The following is an 8896-nucleotide window of genomic DNA, read 5'->3' as shown; positions in this document are numbered from 1 at the left end:
TAAATTTTTTTATGATTTAGTATGATTTTTTCCACCATTTTTTGATTTTTTATGGATTTGTTTTGAGGTTTTATGAGTTTTTTTAGAACTTTATATTTTTATCGTGTGAATTTTTTATTTTTTTAATAATTTTCTATTAGCTTTTTATTTTTTTGTGAAATTTTTATGAGTTTTTCTATTTTTTGTGATTTTCTAATCTCCTTTTTGAATTTTTATTGAATTTTTATATTTTTTAAAAAAAAATTATGTTTTTAAAAGATTTTTTGTGATTTTTGTAAAAATATTTTTACTTTTTTATTTTTTAGTAAATTAGTTATTGTTTTTATGATTTTTAATTATAAAAAAATGATTGAAATGCAAAACACAAAAGTGACTGCCCTTTTGCCGAAACGCACAACACTCTTTGGTCTAGAGCGATTGTTCTATTTCAAACACACTACACAAAACAAATGATTTTTTAAATTTTTTCTCTTTTAATGCAAAACAAATAATTTTAAAAAATTCTTACCTGCTTACTTGGCGGGATGGCGGATTTGGGCAGCAGCTGTTAGTGGCGGGTAGAGGAGGGAAGATGCTACGAGCACGTGGACGCGGGGACGAGGGTAGGTCAGCGCCGATGGCGATAGAGGATACGAGGCTGGACTCTGGAGCGTGTACGTGTGTGTGAGTGTGGGGTTATGGGTCAACATGGACTGCGGGGACAATGGGGCTGACTAACGAGGTTGAAGGCCCGCAGCAGGGTTGTCAGCGTTGAACGCGGCAAGGCGCACGCGCACACTAGAGAGAAGAGAGAAAGTGAGACTATGTGTGTGGGGGGGGTGTGCGCAAAACAAGGCAAAAAGCGGTACTTGACAGAGGAGAGAGAGAGAGAGAGAGAGAGAGAGAGAGAGAGAGAGAGAGAGAGAGAGAGAGGGAGGGAGGGAGGGAGGGTACACGACAAAGGGTTGGGGACGGGTGTGTGTGTGTGTGTGTTGAAAAAGACAAAAAGGGAGAGAGAGGATGTTAATAATCGGAGAGAGAGTGAGGGGAAAGAAAGAGGATGTAAATAATCAGAGAGAGAGGTTGGCCATCTCCACATCCACTTCCCTTCACCTCTAATCAACCCAATCACACACACAGACAATTGCAAGACGCACACAACACTAATCCTATCATGCAACACACTAATCACAAGCACACACACATAGATCTATCGAGCACCACACTCCAATCAAACCTACATGCATACACGAGCAAAAGAGGGCAATCACACAAGATTAGAGAGGGATTAACCACCAATTAGCTACTATCTAGCTAATCAAAGCATCATTAGCAATCACAAGAAGCATGAGAGAGGCATAGTGAAAGAGAATTAAACATTGATTAGTGTTAATCAAGTCACATGAGCAAGGAGAAGTTCAAGGACTCCATAGCCACACACCTCAAGAGTTCTCATTAAAGAGTGCTCTCAACAAATGAGCTTGAGAATCCTAATTTCTTTTACACACTGCCTTATATACCTAGGGTAAAAATATGCAATGCCCGGCCGCCCAATGTCTTTAGGGCTCCACTAATTGACCTGTTCTTTATAGCTTGGAACTCCCATTGAGCCCGTAACACATTAAATATTACAATGTCTTGAAATAAATCGGGAATTTACAATACGTGACCATTTTGGAAAAATGTGGAAAATGTTAATTCCAATCTTTAATGCTTCTTCATGTTGATTTGCGATGTGCAGTCGTACGTCTTCGGTCTTAGCAGCTTCTACTATCAACTGACGTTCACTCAGTTAACAAGGTTCCTTCTTGCTCAACCATGATATACATGAACTGCCAAGCATGAAACAAAACCACTTGTGGACACTTGCGTGTCAAAACAACCAGCCCAATCTGAGTCCAAAAAAGCATGTAAGTCTGGCAGCAATAATCCCCCCTTGAGATAAAACAAGCCAAGATGTAAAATTCCACTAAGGTAGCGAAAAATCCTCTTGACAGCCTGCCAATGCTTAGACCTTGGGCTATGCATAAATTTGCTAACCTGTGAGACTGCAAACTGAATATCCGGCCTTGTATTGCGTACATAAATGAGACAACCAACAACATTTTGGTAAAGAGTGGCATCAGCAGGATCATCAACATCATGTAGACTCAACTTCAAACATGTTTCCATGGGAGTGGCAATAGGTTTGCAATCCTCAAGTCCAAACTTACATAGCAATGTCTCTATGTAACTTTTCTGACACAAGGCAATACCACCATCACACTGCTTAAATTGTATACCCAAGTAATGATGCAACAACCCCAAATCTTTCATCTTGAAAGTAGCATTCAAATCGGCCTTAAATCCAGAAATATGTCTCTCATTTGGTCCAATGATCAACAAATCATCTACATAAAGAACCACAAGAGAAGTATATCACCATCACTCTTTACATACAATGTCCTTTTTGTTGGACTATTACGGAAGCCTTGTTTGACCAAATGAGTGTCAGGTTTCTCGTACCAAGTGCAAGGAGATTTCTTCAACCCATACAAAGCCTTCTTACATCTACACACTTTGTCCTCTTGTCTTTTCTTGACAAAACCGCAAGGCTGCGTTACATAAACTTCCTCAAATATGTCTCCATTTAAAAAAGTAGTTACAATGTCTGATTGATGTACATCCCAACCAAAATGAGCTACCCAATGCACATAGAAAACGCACAGTAGTCATACGAAAAGTGGGAGCAAATGTCTCTTCATAATCTATGCCTTTTTGTTGTGCATAACCCTTTGCAACAAGTCGAGCCTTATGGCGATCTATCTCACCATCCAGCTTGTGTTTCAAGTTGTAAACCCACTTCATACCAATGGCCTTTTTGCCAGGAGGCAAATCACATAAAATCCATGTGTCATTTCTATAAGTGCATCATATTCTGATTGCATGGAAGCCATCCAATTTTCTAGATTTTGTGCTTCATCAAAAGACAAAGGTTCCTCAACATCATGTAAGCTAGACACAGCCAAAGCATAATAATCTGATGCATGGCCAGAGTCTGAACGAGTACGACTAGACAAAGGTGCATCCAATTTACTGTCACGCAATGTATGCACCATCCATTTTGGCATACCTCTAGACTGCTCATTTTCAGCCCTTTCCTGATCGAGTACATCATGTACATCTGCATCAGTAATAGGTTGATCTGTTACATTTTCAAAAACCCCCATAGGCTATACATTTGTCCCATTGGAATTTACATTCAAACTTCCACCACTGAAAAGAGGCAACAAAGTGTCATAAATGTCGCATGAGCTTACATTATTTTCTCTGGTACATGACAACAAGGGCTGAATAGAATCTTCCACAAACACTACATCCCGTGAAACCAGAATACGCTTTGTTTGCAGATGATACAACTTGTAACCTTTGCTTTCAGCACTATAACCAACACAAATACATCTAACAACCTTATCATCCAATTTCTTACGTTGTGTTTGTGGCACCAAAGCATATGCCAAACAACCAAAAACACGCATGTGCTCAATAGAAGGCTTTCTATCATGCCATGCTTCATATCAAGTAATAGACTGCAAAGATTTTGGACACCTGTTTAGTACATAAGTGGCACACATGATGGCCTCAAGCCAAAATAAATGCAGCAAAGCTTGACTTTTGACCTTACATCATGCCATTTCCGTAAGTGACCTATTTTTTCCTCTCAACAACACCATTTTGCTGAGGTGTATAAGGCAATGTACATTGGTGTTTTATCTCACGACTAGCCAGAAATGCATTAAATTCATGAGACATATACTACCTCCCTCGATCAGAACGGAGGGTCCCTCCCTCGATCAGAACCATAGCCAGAAATTGTTTGAAGCACATATAAACTTTGAGCTTTGCTTTAAGCGAAAATATCCATGCATGCCTGGAGTAATCATCAATGAAAGTCACGAAGTAAAGGTAATTTCCCAAGGACGGAATTTGCATTGGCCCACAAATATCACTTTGCACAAGCTGCAACCTGCATGTGGCCCTAACTGAACCATCCTTTGGAAACTTCCAGTGCTCCATCTTACCCAAAATACAAGCGTCACAAACATGTTTGACAGGTGCTTCAAGAGGTGGCAAAGAAGCAACCATGTTAGATTTTTGCAAACGCAAAAAACTGGCAAAATTTAGATGCACAAAACGTGCATGCCACAGTTTTTCATATGAAACAGCCCTTGAATCTGCAACTGCATTTGCAAAATTTTGTCCACACTTGTCATACAAAGTGAGCTTATACAGCCCACGGCACAAAAGGCCAGATGCAACAATTTCATCACCAAAACTGAGATCATGAATTGTACATTCGTCATCCACACATTTGACTACAAGTCCAAGTCTAGCAAGTGCAGATACAGACAAAAAATTATTCTTGATCCCAGGTACATAAAGTGCATCAACAAGTGTGAAAGAACTGCCATTTGCAGCAGTAAGCACAATCTTTCCAACCCCCTGAACTGGATAAGAGGCATTGTTGGCACAAGTGACTAAATTCCCATGAGGGACAAAGTCAAGAGAGGTGAACAATTCACGATGTGAGGTAATGTGCTTTGTAGCACCACTGTCAAAATACCACATATGTGAATCTGTAGCAACTGACATGCATATATCATGGACAACAGGATTGTAAGTGCTAAGCTCATTCTGCATTAACATCAGCATCACAGTCTCCTTTCACAGAAGACTCAGCTATGACTGCATTTGTAGTGGAACCAGCATTTGCAGTGGAACCACCCTCTTTCTTCTTAGCCTCTTTGGCCTCCAACTTAGGATAGTGCTTGATCAAGTGATCATTAGCTTCACCATAATGGCAACGCATCTTCTTTTTTCCCTTATCACTAGAATTTCTAGACAAATTGCTGCTAGCAGAAGCATTAGGAACAGAAGTTTTGCCACTCGTAGCAGAACCATAAGAAGTGGCTGCATTGCTGTTACCACCCTTTCTTTGAGAAGCAATAAAAGTTGCATGAAACAATAAATGTTATCAAAAAATGTTGCATCATGTAAGCCCACATAGGGTAAATGTCCCCATCCAGTCTGTTCTCAGCAGCAAACATCTTGAACACATCTATGTTGTTGTCAGCCATTGAAAATGCATGCACTTGATGTGAGAACTACCCAAAATAAGGAGAAACTGAGCGAGACCAACACATGCTTTATAGCACAATTCGCAACAGACTGTATGGGATCTGTTATGCAATAATTGGCAATTGACAAAAATTCTACACAAAATGATGAAATTGCCTGTGCAGACCTGGCTGTAGTGGAAACAAAGGTCAAAATGGGCCTGAATCAAAAATCTGAGCAGACTAAGATCTACGAGCTTGCCCAAAAATTTTGTCAACCTGCGAAAGCTCGCCAAAGCTCACAAAAATCAAAGAAAGTGAGCATGCGTGTATTGGAGCTGTTGGCGACTAAGCCTGGGAGGATGCAACCTACTCTGATACCAATTTTTGGAATTAGGGTTGTAGAGAAATGCACACAGCTTGGAGAAGACAAAGGAATCTCAAGGAACACAACTGAGAGTATGTTACTTAATGTGCAATGGAAAGATAGATAGCCCTAGAGTGATGGGCGTATATACAATGCACGGGGGAAAAAACCTCCTAAAGAGGGAAAAAATGCCTCGGTGGTCCTAGTGTGTTCACACACATCCCTACCACATGTATATGCCATAACAAAGTTTAATCAAAACCTACCAGGCAAAAAGGTACAAGAAGGAGACCTAATGATAAATTATGAAAGCTACTTGGATTTTACATTCTAGAAGAAGTTCAAGAAGAAGTGGACAGGCTCATACAAGGTGCAAAAGTCCTTTCCTAATGGGACCTATTAGCAGGGTGTGAGCAAACGATGGTAAGCTTCTTAGGCACAAGTTGAACGGTGTGCGGCTCAAGCTATATTTTGACAAGAGTCTAATGCTTGATGTGCATCCAATTGTAGTCAAGGAGGGTGGGAAACCCACCTAAAAGAAACAGTGTGTAGAGGAGACGAAGTTTTGTGCATAACTTGTACATTTGGTAGGGGTTTTCCAATGTGCTTGGTTGCGATTTTAATATGCATAGTTTTTAAGTTCTATAAGTATGTTTTTGGTTGAGCATAAAGGTTCCAACAAGGGGGTTGAGTAATGATGGTCCAGCCAAAGTTGGTTGAGGCTAAAAGTGGTGTCAAGTAGTGTTATAGGTGCCTACAAGTGTAGGACAAAGTGTTTAAGCAGGCGTGAAGACACTCGGCATGCAAAATGTTGTTGAGGTGTATGTTTGAAGTGGTTTTTTTTAGGCCAAGAAGGTTCCAAAATAGGTCAATCATGTTGTCCGTAAAGGTATCTAAAATGCTATAGTTGTGCTTGGGAATGTGGCGCTCAAAATGTTGTGCAAGTTGGTCTAGACAGCTCCTCAAACAAAGCTACAATGTGGAAGTTATGGCCGTTCAAATTTGGAAGGCTTTGCAGATCCCCGACGGACAAGGGACGTGGAGACGGATGGTTAGAGATGATGTCATTGGATAGATGCAAAGTAATCAAGTTGTGGAGCATGCAAATATTTTCGGATTGTCAATCAAAGCTCAGATGAAAAATTATGGCCAATTGAAGATTTGTCGGAGGCTAATTGTGTGGCAATTTGGCTGTCTTGGTAGGTGTTCCATCTGGCTGTTTTTTTAGTCTTGCCAAAGTTCCAAAAGGTAGTATACACTGTGTGGAGATGGTCGAATTCGATCGCTTGATGATTGGAGTCACGTACAATAAGATATGACTCATCAAATTTGAATGCAGTTGCCCGAGGGGATGTGCCAGATGATTTTTTCCCATTTTGACAGCCTCAATATAGCGGTTTCAAGAGAGAGGAAACGTGGCAAGGATGAAGGAACTCAAAGTTGAAAGGGAGCTTCACTGCTTGGAGATCCGGTCCCGGGGTAGGAGATGGCAGAATGTTCAAAGGTGGTACAAGGAGTTTTTTTTTAAAAGGGGAAAAACACATTGAGTGAAGGCTTTTTGAAGACCATGGGGCCAAATCACCATGGTGGTGCCACATGGCAAATGAGAATAAACCCATACGTGGTGCCTGGGAATTAGTGGCTATGGTATATATAGTTGGCCGTGAGCCCTTTGTAGAGAGTTTGTAGAGAACAAGAAGGAGAGAGAGATCTCTCTAGCGTGGTGGATATGATGGAGGCCTCGCGGCATTTTGCATGTGGCATTGGTGGGTAGTAAAGGGTGGTTTTGGCAGAGATAGGCAGCGCTAGTGGTGTCAGTTGTCTGATGATAGTGTAGAGAAGTTGATGATATAGCATGCCTAGAAGGGGCCTGTCCTACAGCCTTCAAGGCCTAAAATCTTTGAAGGAAAGGAGGGGAAGCCTCCCACCCCACTACCAACCTTGCTAGTGCCTAGGGAGGGAGAGGCTGTGTGTGTGTGTGTGTGTGTGTGTGTGTGAGAGAGAGAGAGAGAGAGAGAGAGAGAGAGAGAGAGAGAGAATGAAATTGCTAGTGTACCAAGGGGCACTAGCAACATTGCTATTGCACCCCCACTCAAGGTGAAAGAGAGAAAATGGAGAGAGAGGGCAAGCTAGAGGGCACCAACCTTGAAAATAAAATGCCAAAATGGGGTGCCAAATGGACCAATCAGAAAGTGATCTCTAAAGTTTTCAAAGCCCCCTTCTAGAAGGGATTTCTTAAGTTATTTTAAGGGCTTTTTGAGCCGTTTAGAAGCAAGCAAAGTGATCAAGACCTTTAATGTTTATCCATGAGTCCAACCTTTGTGATGGCATGGTAAGCATTGTAAGATCTCTTTTTAAGCCAGCTCAAGCTATTGTTGCCCAATTTTTGTGCCGTTTCCCCTTCCCTCCTTCTCTTTCTCCTCCTCTTCTGGTGTATTGTGGTGTCATTTTGGATGTGTGTACCCCCCAAACCGGCGATGTTTTGTGTAAGGGAGTGAGCTAGTGTGAGTTGAATCTTTTGAAGGTGTTTTTTGAGAGGACAGGGGTGTTGTGAATTCCTTATCTATAGAGATGCATTGTGTTGTGTGCTAGGTGTGTTCCCCCATTCCCTCTCCACCCGGTCAAAACTCAGAACATATGGTTGAAAGAAAGGGGAGAGGGAGAAAATCTGCTTGGAAAGCTATAAAAAATAGAGCTAAATCATGAAAGATAATCTAGAGAGTCTAGGGGTGGGTGGAAGCAAGGGGCTAGGGTGGGGTGGGTAGGGGCAAGAAGGGCTATAGGGGTGGGTAGGGGTGAGGGGGTAGAGGGTATGGGCTAGGGGGGTGGGTAACGAGGAGGGTAGGGTGCGTAGGGGAAGGGTTGGCTATGGGCTAGGGGGTGGTAGGGGGGGGGGGGGGGGGGGGGGGGGGGGGGGGGGGGGGGGGGGGGGGGGGGGGGGGGGGGGGGGGGGGGGGGGGGGGGGGGGGGGGGGGGGGGGGGGGGGGGGGTAGGGAGCAAGGAGAGGAGAGGAGGGAGGAAGAGAGAGAGGAGAGAGAGGAGAGAGAGAGGGTAGGGTTGGGTAGGGGGAGAGGAGAAAGAGAGAGAGGAGGAGGGGTGTGCAAGGGGGGGAGGGGGGGGGGGGTAGGGGAAATTGGGGAGAGACTAGGGATGGATAGGGATGAGTGGGCTAGTGGAGTGGGTAGGTGTGTGTGTGTGTGTGTGTGTGTGTGTGTGTGTGTGTGTGTGTGTGTGTGTGTGTGTGTGTGTGTGTGTGTGTGTGAGAGAGAGAGAGAGAGAGAGAGAGAGAGAGAGAGAGAGAGAGAGAGAGAGAGTGGGTAAGAACAAGGGGGTGAGTGGACTAGGGGTAGGTAGGGGGGAATGGAGAGAGAGAGGGGGTGGGTAGAGGCAAGTGGAGAGGGACTATAAGTGGGAACGTGCGATTGGAGAGAGGGGTGGTGGTGGGTAGAGGTAG

This window comes from Adiantum capillus-veneris, chromosome 1 (genome assembly GCF_014529385.1).
Source record: "Adiantum capillus-veneris isolate H3 chromosome 1, ASM1452938v2, whole genome shotgun sequence".
Classification (NCBI taxonomy): Eukaryota; Viridiplantae; Streptophyta; class Polypodiopsida; order Polypodiales; family Pteridaceae; genus Adiantum; species Adiantum capillus-veneris.
This window is presented reverse-complemented; position numbering follows the sequence as displayed.